Source organism: Salvelinus alpinus, chromosome 2, assembly GCF_045679555.1.
Source record: "Salvelinus alpinus chromosome 2, SLU_Salpinus.1, whole genome shotgun sequence".
NCBI lineage: Eukaryota > Metazoa > Chordata > Actinopteri > Salmoniformes > Salmonidae > Salvelinus > Salvelinus alpinus.
Window position 1 is genome coordinate 87,134,649 of NC_092087.1, and position 12,975 is coordinate 87,147,623.

The window sequence follows — 12,975 nt, forward strand, 5'->3', positions numbered from 1 at the left end:
AGTGATGGTTCCAAATGGCACTCTATTCCCTATTTAGTGCACTGCTTTTGACCGAGCCCTATAGGCCCTGGTCAAACGTAGTGCACTATAAAGGGTATAGGGTTCCATTTGGGACTCAGTCTTTGTTTCATTTCTGTTTCTCTCTCCTCAGACCAGCAGCAGTACAAGCAGCTGAGGTGGATCCCTCTGAGATCTACAGTACAGTCAACAAACCCAGAACCAAGAAGACTTGAATATAACAAACCCAGAACCAAGAAGACCTGAACACAACAAAACCAGAACCAGGAAGACCTGAACACAACAAACTCAGAAACAAGAAGACATGAACAGAACAAGTTTGACAAAAACCTTGTATATCTGGACCTGTATATTCAAACTAAGTGACATAAGGCCTGAGGGGGTGTGGAATATTGGCCAATGTAAACCAGTAGGTTCGAGCCCTGAATGCTGATTTGCTGAAAGGTGTGGTATATCAGTATGACATAAAATTACTATTTACTGGTCTATTTATGTTGGTCACCAGTTTCTAGTAGCAATATGGCACATCGGGGGTTTGTGGTATGTGGCCAATATACCACGGCTAAGGGCTGTATCCAAGTACTCAGTGTTGCGTTGTGCATAAGAACAGCCCTTAGCCATGGTATATTGGCCATATACCACACCTCCTCAGGCCTTATTACTTAAGTTTATAATAGCAATAACAAACTTCAGGGGTTTGTGGTATATGGACAATACCACGGCTAAGGGCTGTTCTTGAGTGAATATGCCGTGGTATATTGACCATATACTACAAACCCCTGAGGTACCTTATTGCTATTATAAACTGGTTACCAACATAAATTGAACAGTAAACAAGTATTTTTGCGTCATACCCGTGGTATATTGTCTGATATACAGTATACACTTCTGAAATGCTGTTTCAGCCAATCAGCATCCAGGACCCAAACCACCCAGTTTATAATAGTATATAATAATATGTTCCATCCAGCAGACACTTTTATCCAAATTCACTCAGTCATTACAGTCATGTTCGAATACATTTCTCGTATGGGTAGTCCCAGCAGTGTCACGCTCGTTAAAATGGACGGTCCAAGGCGCAGCGTGAGTTGGGTTCCACATATTTATTTGTAGTGAAACTTAAACCAAAAACAATAAATATGGTGGGAACAGGGAACCCTTAAGTATGATCCCCAATTAGAGACAACGAACATCAGCTGCCTCTAATTTGGAACCATACTAAGAGCACCAACATAGAAATGAAAAGACTAGAACACCCCCCTAGTCATGCCCTGACCTACAACACCATAGAGAACCAAGGGCTCTCTATGGTCAGGGCGTGACAAGCAGGAATAGAACCCATGCACCATGCTCTACAAACTGAGGCACACAGAACTACTCTATTCACACTCAGAGTAGGAGTTCTGATCTAGGGTCAGTTTTGCCTTTTAAACTATGATGAATAAGTTGGACCTTAAAATTTAAAAAAACTTTTTTGTAAAATTGTAAACATTTCTGATTACGATATCTTTTTCCCAAAATGTTATATTTCTGAAGTAGGCAACCTCAAGGTCCAGTTATATTTTATATAGCTATATATGTTTTTACCAGAAAGTTATCTGTTTCTATTATATTGTATTTCTTCATATGGTACTATTAGATGATACACATAGTAGAAGTTTGGTATATTTTTTTGTTTTTATGTCCAGGAAAGTGTTCTGCTTGATGCAAGGTTTCTTATCGCTTTCATCAAATGTTTTTTTTTGTAAGCTAGTGTGTGAAGTGTGACTTTTTTAAAGAATAAACTTCATCGTCATTGTTTTCACCTTGTTATAACAGTATCTTCAATGGAGACAAAATGGAAAGCTTTCAAAATCACACCTCTTCTACTGTACAGTACATACAGTAACTACAAATAAGAAATGTACATTGGTTTGCATAGCAATAGTGGTTAATCCACCTTCATCACCATCATCATGAATGTACAAAATATACACAGACACTTTCAGAAGGAGCAATAGGCGGCAGATAGCCTAGTGGTTAGAGTGTTGGACTAGTAACTGAGAGGTTGAGAGATCGAATCCCTGAACTGACAAGATAAAAATCTGGCGTTCTACCCCTGACAAGGCAGTTAACCCACTGTTCCTAGACCGTCATTGAAAATAAGAATTTGTTCTTAACTGACTTGCCTAGATAAATAAAGGTAATAAAAAATGTCCAGCACCTAGACACACAACCAGTTACATGAAATATTATTCATTGTCATTTTTAAAACACACAGACACAATATGACATAACATGGATGTTTGGAGTGTGGAGAGTAATTCAGTCAGAGGGCATTCCATTCCAGAACACTGAGAGATGGAACATTCTGGAATGTTGATGATTGATAATAATACATCTCACAGTTATTGAGGACAGGGGGTGCTGTTTTCACTTTTGGGGAAAATCGTATGATATTTAAACGGCCTCGTACTCAATTCTTGCTCGTACAATATGCATATTATTATTACTATTGGATAGAAAACAGTCTCTAGTTTCTAAAAACGTTTGAATTATTTCTCTAAGTGAAACAGAACTCTTTTTACAGACCATTTCCTAACCGGAAGTGAGATTTCCAAAAGCGAAGTCTCTCTTCAAGAGCTTGTCTATAAAAGGGCATGTCACTTATGACTGTAGAAACATGTCATACGCCTTCCCCTGGGTGTCATGCGGAAGTGAGAGAAGAAATCACTTGATTATCTCGTCCTGGGATTGAACACAACCTCTTGGACTGAGACGTGCGCACTTTATATTTTTTCCTGGGCGCGAAGTTGGACCTGTACTCGGCTCATGGAAGAACCTTGTTAAAGGTGAATATGATCTCTGGCTTCGATTTTATTTGATACATGTCACAATATCATCCTAAAGTATGTTTTTTCAATATAGTTTAATTATATTATTGAAATTTATTCTGGACTTTAGACGTGATGCGACGCAAGAATTGGTTCAAGAATGAGAGGTTAGCATCGCACGGCCAGTGTGCTTGCTAATTCAAGAGGGAAATCGTTCGTTCTGGATCGAAATAAAGACGTTTCTGAACAAAGGACCCCTTGGAGAACATTCTGATGGAAGATCAACAAAGATAAGGACCCAATTTGGGATGCTTTTTCATATATCTGTCGAACTGTGCTATCGCTACCATTTGACTAGAATCAATGCTGCTGTGTGCTAGCTATTGTAGTAAGCTAATATAACGATATATTGTGTTTTCGCTGTAAAACACTTCAACAATCGGAAATATTGTCTGTATTCACAAGATATTTGTCTTTCATTAGCTATCCACCATATATTTGTCTAAAATGTTTTATGATGAGTAATTAGGTAGTTGACGTTGGTGTCTGTATTTTCTCTGGCTACTCCCGTGCGATTTCTGACTGTAGCTGTGATTGTGGCTATGATGGTAGCAGTAATGTAAAACTGATTTATAGCTAAAATATGCACATTTTTCGAACAAAACAGATTTATTGTGTAACATGTTATAGGACTGTCATCTGAGGGAGTTTTTTCTAGGTTATTTAGGTTGGTTCTAGGTTGGTTCTAGGTTAGTTAGGTTAGCTACTTGCATGCTACCGTTGCTGTGAAAAATGTCTGTCTGTCTTTTGTATTTGGTGGTGAACTAACATAAATATATGTGGTGTTTTCGCTGTAAAACACTTCAACAATCGGAAATATTGTCTGTATTCACAAGATATTTGTCTTTCATTAGCTATCCACCATATATCTTTCTGAAATGTTTTATGATGTGTAATTAGGTAGTTGACGTTGGTGTCTGTATTTTCTCTGGCTACTCCCGTGCGATTTCTGACTGTAGCTATGATGGTAGCAGTAATGTAAAACTGATTTATAGCTAAAATATGCAATTTTTTTGAACAAAACATAGATTTATTGTGTAACATGTTATAGGACTGTCATCTGAGGTATTTTTTTCTAGGTTATTTAGGTTGGTTCTAGGTTAGTTAGGTTGGCTTGTGCATGCTACCTGCATCCTACTTGTGCTGTGAAAAATGTCTGTCTGTCTTTTTTTATTTGGTGGTGACCTAACATAAATATATGTGGTGTTTTGTCTGTAAAACATTTAAAAAATCGGACATGTTGGCTGGATTCACAAGATGTTTATCTTTCAAATGCTGTATTGGACTTGTTAATGTGTGAAAGTAAAATATTTCAAAAAAAAAATTTGGGGAATTTGCCGCTCTGCCTTTTCAGTGGAATGTGGGAGGAGTACCGCTAGCGGAACCCCTGTCCTAGACAGTTTTAACAAGTTCAGACCAGGCAGTGAGATTATTGCTTGATTTAAAGCCTTTTGTCCTTCGAAGAATACAGTCCACCATTTTGTTCAACTAGTAGTTAGAGAATAAGATACATAATTGTTTAGTGCAAATAAAATAGATAATTGTTCAGTGAGAATGTGAGAATATGATGTCATATAGAATGAGTGCTATGGTCTCCAACATGGCGTGGCTCTTGACCCCCTAACTGTTGTCTGACCTTCCCAGGTAGGTGTCTCTCTTTGGGGACAGAGAGGGCCTAGGAGTGGAGGGGAGACTGGAGATCCCATGGAGAGATACCTTTTATCATACTCATACCCAAATAATGTTTATTTATTTTATTTAACCTTTATTTTAACATGGAGTACATATTGAGAACTAGGTCTCTTTTTCAAATGTGCCCTGTATAATACAACATAAATATTCACATTACACTCTATATACAGTACCAGTCAAAAGATTGGACACACCTACTCATTCCAGGGTTTTTCTTTATGTGTACTAGTTTTACGTTGTAGAATAATAGTGAAGACTAACACACATGGAATCATGTAGTAACCAAAAAATTGTTAAACAAGTCAAAATATATTTTATATTTGAGATTCTTCAAAGTAGCCACCCATCAAGCGCTGTGTGTATCAAGAATGGTCCACCACCCAAAGGACATCCAGCCAACTTGACAACTGTGGGAAGCATTGGAGTCAACATTGGGTAGAATCCCTGTGGAATGCTTTCGGCACCTTGTAAGTCCATGCCCTGACAAATTGAGGCTGTTCTGAGGGCAAAAGTGGGGGGTGCAACTCAATATTAGGAAGGTGTCCTTAATGTTTTGTACACTCAGTGTATATACACAACATGACACAACAACACAACAAAAGCATGTGGACACCTGCTCACAGAACATTTAATTCCCAAATCATGGGCATTAATATAGAGTTTGATATAACAGCAGAGAAATGCTCAACCCTCCAATTATGAGAACTGAAGAGAACCTGGACTGAACAAAACCACCACAGAACCTGGACTGTAGAGAACCAAAACAGAACCTGGACTGAAGGAAACCACCACAGAACCTGGACTGAAGAGAACCAAAACAAACCTGGACTGAAGAGAACCAAAACAAAACTTGGACTGAAGAGCTACAGCATCAAACCAAAGCTAGGCCTCACATCTCTGTTCTCCTGCTATCATATTGCTATCATATTGTTATGCTATCCAGAATGTTTTCCATAGCTTTAACTTTTGAGTAAATTTGGAGTTGAATTCTCTTTCCTTGTAGTGATAAGTATGTATATTGATGATAAATAAGATAGATTATGCTTCTGCTCTTTTTCTGTGCGGTTTTGCCATTTAGATATTGTTTTATTACATAATGTACTTTTCTCAGTGACTGGTATTGATAACATTGACAACAGCTTTTTAATGTGTAAAGTCTCGGACCAAGTTTATCTTGATGTGTTGAAATGATGTACTTTGTATTGCTGTCAGACATTATTGAGCAATGGCATTAATGAGAAGGAGAAGTTACACCATAATCACACTTTTTTTTTACATAAAATTATGAATTATTACCTAATTTAGATAAAGTATGATTCAGTGTAATTTATGCATCATGTTGTAAATAAGCTCAAAGTTTAAGACAATTCATACAAAATGTTTTTTTATTTTAAATATTACAGTTTAGCCTGTCATTCTTAAAAAAAAAAAGATTTAAAACTTATTCCACAGTTATTATAATATTGTATGACATCATTGGCTGTCAAGCATGTAAATGTGGCCGCGTTCGACATTGCAGCCGACTTTAAAGGCGAGTCAAGACTGACTGATCTACAAATAATCTGAGGTAGTTATTTATCATGGAAGGTGATTTGTAGATCAGTCAGTCAGTCAGAATTTACCCGTCACAAGTCACAGTTTTGATGCTCTTGAACACAGCCTGTGTGAATGAGGAAGGAAGCCATCTCTGAATCAGCATCTTGGTCCCTGACATAGAGTTGGATAGAGGGCACAGCTTTGCATCTTTTCATGATGGGTTCTGTGACAATATCGGCAGTGCAATTGAGGGCTCTCTGTATTTTAAAGTAGTACATTTCTTCTTCTTCAACCTCCATGATTTTAATGACAGTCGATAAACAAACTGAAAAGATGCATACAATGTTATGCCCATGCTTAAACAGCCTTTGTAGCTAGTGTGCCTTTTATCCAACTCTATGGTCTTTCACTACTTCAAAGTTGTGTCAACCACAGACCTCATACCTCACAGTCAGTGTCTGTTTCCTCAGACTGACAGATAGTTCATTACAATACCTCTCTCCCCTTCACTCTGTAAGTATGCTTGACAATATCTTAAAATATGTATATTTTATTATTTGTCTGTAGCCATGAACCATATTCCTCTGTTATGGGCATGGCGATGCTATAGGAAATGATGTTGTTTTGTTTTGCTGTTATGTACAGTTTACTCTGTAGATGTATTTTTGCATATGAATCTGATTGGGAGATATACTGTATAAATGGTTTCATGTGTCAGACTTTTGCATGTTATTGTGAGGGTTCTGAGAGTAGTATATTATAGTGGAGAGGTTTGCATGTTATTGTGAGGGTTCTGACAGTAGTAGATTATAGTGGAGAGGTTTGCATGTTATTGTCAGGCTTCTGACAGTAGTAGATTATAGTGGAGAGGTTTGCATGTTATTGTCAGGGTTCTGAGAGTAGTATATTATAGTGGAGAGGTTTGCATGTTATTGTAAGGGTTCTGACAGTAGTAGATTATAGTGGAGAGGTTTGCATGTTATTGTCAGGGTTCTGAGAGTAGTATATTATAGTGGAGAGGTTTGCATGTTATTGTGAGGGTTCTGAGAGTAGTAGATTATAGTGGAGAGGTTTGCATGTTATTGTGAGGGTTCTGAGAGTAGTAGACTATAGTGGAGAGGTTTGCATGTTATTGTGAGGGTTCTGAGAGTAGTAGACTATAGTGGAGAGGTTTGCATGTTATTGTGAGGGTTCTGAGAGTAGTAGATTATAGTGGAGAGGTTTGCATGTTATTGTCAGGGTTCTGAGAGTAGTAGATTATAGTGGAGAGGTTTGCATGTTATTGTGAGGGTTCTGAGAGTAGTAGATTATAGTGGAGAGGTTTGCATGTTATTGTGAGGGTTCTGACAGTAGTAGATTATAGTGGAGAGGTTTGCATGTTATTGTAAGGGTTCTGACAGTAGTAGATTATAGTGGAGAGGTTTGCATGTTATTGTCAGGGTTCTGAGAGTAGTAGATTATAGTGGAGAGGTTTGCATGTTATTGTGAGGGTTCTGAGAGTAGTAGATTATAGTGGAGAGGTTTGCATGTTATTGTGAGGGTTCTGAGAGTAGTAGATTATAGTGGAGAGGTTTGCATGTTATTGTGAGGGCTCAGAGAGTAGTAGACTATAGTGGATACTTTTTTTGAACATTTGATTGTGAGATATATCCTGTACATGTTGCTTGTAATATTTTTGCCTGCTAAATGTGAGCCTAAAAAGGTAAGACTCTCACATACACGTGTCGGTTTGAGAGGAATAGATTATAGTGGGGACTTTTTTGAAAATGATCTAAAGTAAGAGTGACAGTAAGAGTAAGAGTGATTGAGTTGATGTTTCAAAAGAGCTTTAGGAGTAGTTTTAACAAGAGTCACAGTGATGGTGGGTTGTGTTTAGGAGTAGTATTAACATGAGACACAGTGATGGTGGGTTGTGTTTAGGAGTAGTATTAACATGAGACACAGTGATGGTGGGTTGTGTTTAGGAGTAGTATTAACATGAAACACAGTGATGGTGGGTTGTGTTTAGGAGTAGTATTAACATGAGACACAGTGATGGTGGGTTGTGTTTAGGAGTAGTATTAACATGAAACACAGTGATGGTGGGTTGTGTTTAGGAGTAGTATTAACATGAGACACAGTGATGGTGGGTTGTGTTTAGGAGTAGTATTAACATGAGACACAGTGATTGTGGGTTGTGTTTAGGAGTAGTATTAACATGAGACACAGTGAGAAACATTAGACTATACAGAATATTGTCCTCTGTAGCTCAGTTGGTAGAACATGGCACCTGCAGTGTTATGGGTTTGGTTCCCGGGACCACCCATAGGTAAAATATATGCACAAAGACTGTGCATTGCTTTTGATAACTAGATGGCATTATTTATGGACAGCAGACTACAATAGACCACACAGTCAGTACAGCAGGTTATGGTGATGTTCAATCATGCCTTTCCTAGATACAGCCTCTACCAGTACTGTACAACAGAGGAGGCTGGTATACAGGAGGACGGGCTCATTATAATGGCTGGAATGACGGGAACATCATTCATTTTATTCCTATTACTTCCCAAATGAATGAGGACATCATGAGGACTGGAGGCTGCAGTAATGTTGAGATGCCAGTAGGTGGAGCTCTAGTCTAGAACACTGCAGTAATGTTGAGATGCCAGTAGGTAGAGCTCTAGTCTAGAACACTGCAGTAATGTTGAGATGCCAGTAGGGGGAGCTCTAGTCTAGAACACTGCAGTAATGTTGAGATGTCAGTAGGGAGAGCTCTAGTCTAGAACACTGCAGTAATGTTGAGATGCCAGTAGGGATACCTCTAGTCTAGAACACTGCAGTAATGTTGAGATGCCAGTAGGGAGACCTCTAGTCTAGAACACTGCAGTAATGTTGAGATGTCAGTAGGGAGAGCTCTAGTCTAGGACACTGCAGTAATGTTGAGATGCCAGTAGGGAGAACTCTAGTCTAGAACACTGGAACCTTCAGTACTACTTTGATGCAGCTGATGAGGAGTGATGGACATGGGTGTATAAATGGAATGGGTTCTAATTGAATGACATCATGGAACTTTGACCTGTATATACAGTACTCAGAAGGGCAAGGTAGGTCATTAAAATGTTAACATTATAAATAGTATAGTCAGCACATTGTTTACATGGTTCTGTATGTAGTGTAAAAGACCACATTGGAAATTGACACATTTTTTTTAGAAAATAAATATATGCCCAGACTTGTCTTTTTCACAATATCTGTTCAAATACAGTAACAGCCCTTTTCTGACGTGTTGGTCTGGTTGTCGTGGAAGTTAATGTCTTTACTAAACAGGAAGGACAGTTCTGCATCAGCTACTTGTGTTCTGACTGCTTTTATAACGATTCAACACTTACTTCTTGTTTTCACTCACTACAAGTAAGTTGACTCACTGTACAGACCTCTCCCCTTCACTTCACTCTGTCAGTACTCTTGACAATATCTTGAAATATAGTTTTTGGTTATCTGTATTTAGTCATAAGTTATATACTTGAGGGTAATGTATCCTTTAGTTCTTGTTATGTTTTGAGCTGTGTTTTGGTTGTTACATCAGGACCAGTATTCATAAAGTGCCCCCCCCCCCGCATGGGTGATTGTGTGTGTGACACAGTGGATATATCTGAGGGCCCTTTTTATTTATTTATTTTATTTTACCATTATTTTACCAGGTAAGTTGACTGAGAACACGTTCTCATTTGCAGCAACGACCTGGGGAATAGTTACAGGGGAGAGGAGGGGGATGAATGAGCCAATTATAAACTGGGGATTATTAGGTGACCATGATGGTTTGAGGGCCAGATTGGGAATTTAGCCCTTCAGGACCAGACTGATCGGGAGTAGGGTTGACATCTACACTGTGTAGGATGTGTGTTTTAACTTTTATACATCCATAACAACCAGCTCTCTAGGCTTTGATACAGACTCCATGGGCCTTATGGGCCTTCACTACAGATGGTGTCTGTATGTGTGTGTGTGTGTGTGTGTGTGTGTGTGTGTGTGTGTGTGTGTGTGTGTGTGTGTGTGTGTGTGTGTGTGTGTGTGTGTGTGTGTGTGTGTGTGTGTGTGTGTGTGTGTGTGTGTGTGTGTGTGTGTGTGTGTGTGTGTGTGTGTGTGTGTGTGTGTGTCAGTCACTTGCTGTTTATCCTCACAGCTTGGGGATAGGAGCTATCATTGAACCTGGTGGTCAGTCTTTAGGCTGCTGTACAGCTTAACGGACCGTAGAGGATTGAACATTTATCCTCCTACATTTGGGGTTCTGAGAATAAAACAGCTTCAGAACAATCAATGTAGAAATATGTGTTTACAGTACTACAGATCTGTTCAATAAGTGGTTGTTGTTGATGATGATGACGTATGTTGTATTTCACCAGCTGGTGAGTTGTTGTTTATGTTTCTAAGACTGCAGGGTGGGAGATGCAACAATGGCTTTGAGAACAGCAGGAAGTGTGTTGGTGGTATTTCTCTGGTCTGTAGCAGGTATGGTCCCTTTCATAACTGTTTTAGTTGCCCTGTGTTTCTGTTTACAAACATGTGTAAAATGTTAAGAGTCATAATGTTATTATGTTGATCTGTTTGTCGTATCTACTTCACTTTATATAGTTGTCTTTCACTCCTCATTGAGAGATGCTTATCTGTGGTTTCCATTCACACTCAACTCAGCAACTATGGCAACAAAATGTGGACCAACAATACTTTTAGTGAGAGACATTTTTGCTTAATTTTCATTTAATAAATGTTGTGTTGTGTGACTGTGTGTTTCAGTGGTACTGGGTCAGGATGGCTGGAGTGTGACTTACACCCCTCAGAGAATCTGTGCCTTGAAGGGGTCATCAGTGGAGCTGACCTGCTCTTTCAGCTATCCCAGAGGTCATAAAGTCACATCAATCTTCTGGTTCAATAATATGGAGACTGAAGATCTAGGTCAGGACCCAGAGTATACAGGTCATCTGGAGTATCATGGAGATAAGGAGAAAGACTGTACCCTGAGAATCACAGACCTGAGAGAGAGAGACTCAGCTACGTACTGGTTCAGATTATTAACAGATCAGGAAGGAGGGACATTTACTGGCAGTCCTGGAGTCACTCTGTCTGTAACAGGTAGAGTAAAAAATAGCTTTTATTTTGAGTTCCAATTAGTTCTGGACAATTGTTGAGGTGTGTGTGTATAATAGTCTGTATAACATAGGATTTCTTCCATCTTTGTATCAGAGTGATAAGTCAGTGATAAAGGGATTTACAGTTATATAGTTTTTTCTCCAGGTCTTCAGGTGAAGGTGACTGGTGGACATCAGGATAAGACACTGACCTGTATCACCACCTGTACTCTGACTGGTAACCCAACCTACATCTGGTACAAGAACGATCAACGTCTCGATGAGCCCACTTCCCAACAATACTCTAGTAATACACTAGTAGTGTTGGGTCATTCTGCAGACAGTTACTCCTGTACTGTAGAACACCATGAGGACCTCCACTCTCCTGCAGTGTGTGAGTGTGAATTAAACTACTATTCTACTCAGAAAGTATCAATCATTTAATATCTTTTTTATTTATTTTTTCTTCTTCTTTTTGAAATTTTTTTTTTATCCCCTTTTCTCCCCAATTTTCGTGGTATCCAATCGCTAGTAATTACTATCTTGTCTCATCGCTACAACTCCCGTACGGGCTCGGGAGAGACGAAGGTCGAAAGCCATGCGTCCTCCGAAGCACAACCCAACCAAGCCGCACTGCTTCTTAACACAGCGCGCCTCCAACCCGGAAGCCAGCCGCACCAATGTGTCGGAGGAAACACCGTGCACCCGCCCCCCTCGGTTAGCGCGCACTGCGCCCGGCCCGCCACAGGAGTCGCTGGAGCGCGGTGAGACAAGGATATCCCTACCGGCCAAACCCTCCCTAACCCGGACGACGCTAAGCCAATTGTGCGTCGCCCCACAGACCTCCCGGTCGCGGCCGGCTGCGACAGCGCCTGGGCGCGAACCCAGACTCTGGTGGCGCAGCATAGCACTGCGATGCAGTGCTCTAGACCACTGCGCCACCCGGGAGGCCAATCATTTAATATCAATGAGAAGGGTATTACTGCTTTATCTATAAATATTCATCATCACATAGAAATTACAGACAATGTCATAGATGTATGCATGTCTATATATAGAATGTTCAGTACCTCAAACACTTGAAGAATAGTTTAGTAGACACTCAAGTCCTAAAGTATCTCCAAATGTATTCTTGTTCATGTTTTGTGTAAGTGATAGTTTTAGATAGTCCTCTGACTTTAGATGTTATTTATTTTTGACATGATGTCATTTGAGGTAGTATACTACAGTCCTGACCCTCTGACATATTCTCCTTTACTAGATGCTCCAAATAACACCTCAGTGTCAGTCAGTCCCTCTGGTGGAATAGTGGAGGACAGTTCAGTGACTCTGACCTGCAGCAGTGATGCCAACCCACCTGTGGACAAATACACCTGGTACAAGAAGAATGGAGCTTCACTGACAGGATCTGAAAAGACCATCCTCATCACCAACATTAACTCTGAGGACAGAGGAGAATACTACTGTGAGGCTGAGAGTATATATGGGAGTCTCAACTCTTCTTCTGTGTCTGTGGACATTCAGTGTAAATACACTTAAACTTCTCTTCTTTTGATCAGAGAATCACACATATTTAAAGTCATATTTAACTTATTTCAATCATAAGTCCAAGTTCCTTGATGCTCCTCATGTAAAGCACTATATATGAACAATGTGTTACATATTGTCCACCAGATGGCCCAAAGTACACCTCAGTGTCAGTCAGACCCTCTGATGAAATAGTGGAGGGCAGTTCAGTGACTCTGACC

General features: G+C 39.6%; 2 protein-coding genes and 1 long non-coding RNA gene across 4 annotated transcripts in view; 2 read left to right on the forward strand and 1 right to left on the reverse strand.

Annotated features, from left to right (window-relative positions):
• LOC139551878 (titin-like) overlaps window positions 1-1,818 on the forward strand; it is a 45,114-nt gene extending 43,296 nt beyond the window's left edge. Inside the window, exon 20 of the mRNA XM_071363227.1 lies at window positions 152-1,818. The gene's annotated coding sequence lies outside the window, so the exon portion shown is untranslated. The remainder of the gene's footprint in view (window positions 1-151) is intronic.
• The window catches only part of LOC139568076 (uncharacterized), a 245,886-nt gene that overhangs the window by 158,856 nt on the left and 74,055 nt on the right, over window positions 1-12,975 (reverse strand). The gene's annotated exons all lie outside the window — the stretch shown is intronic.
• The window catches only part of LOC139568064 (B-cell receptor CD22-like), a 114,269-nt gene that overhangs the window by 79,665 nt on the left and 21,629 nt on the right, over window positions 1-12,975 (forward strand). The gene's annotated exons all lie outside the window — the stretch shown is intronic.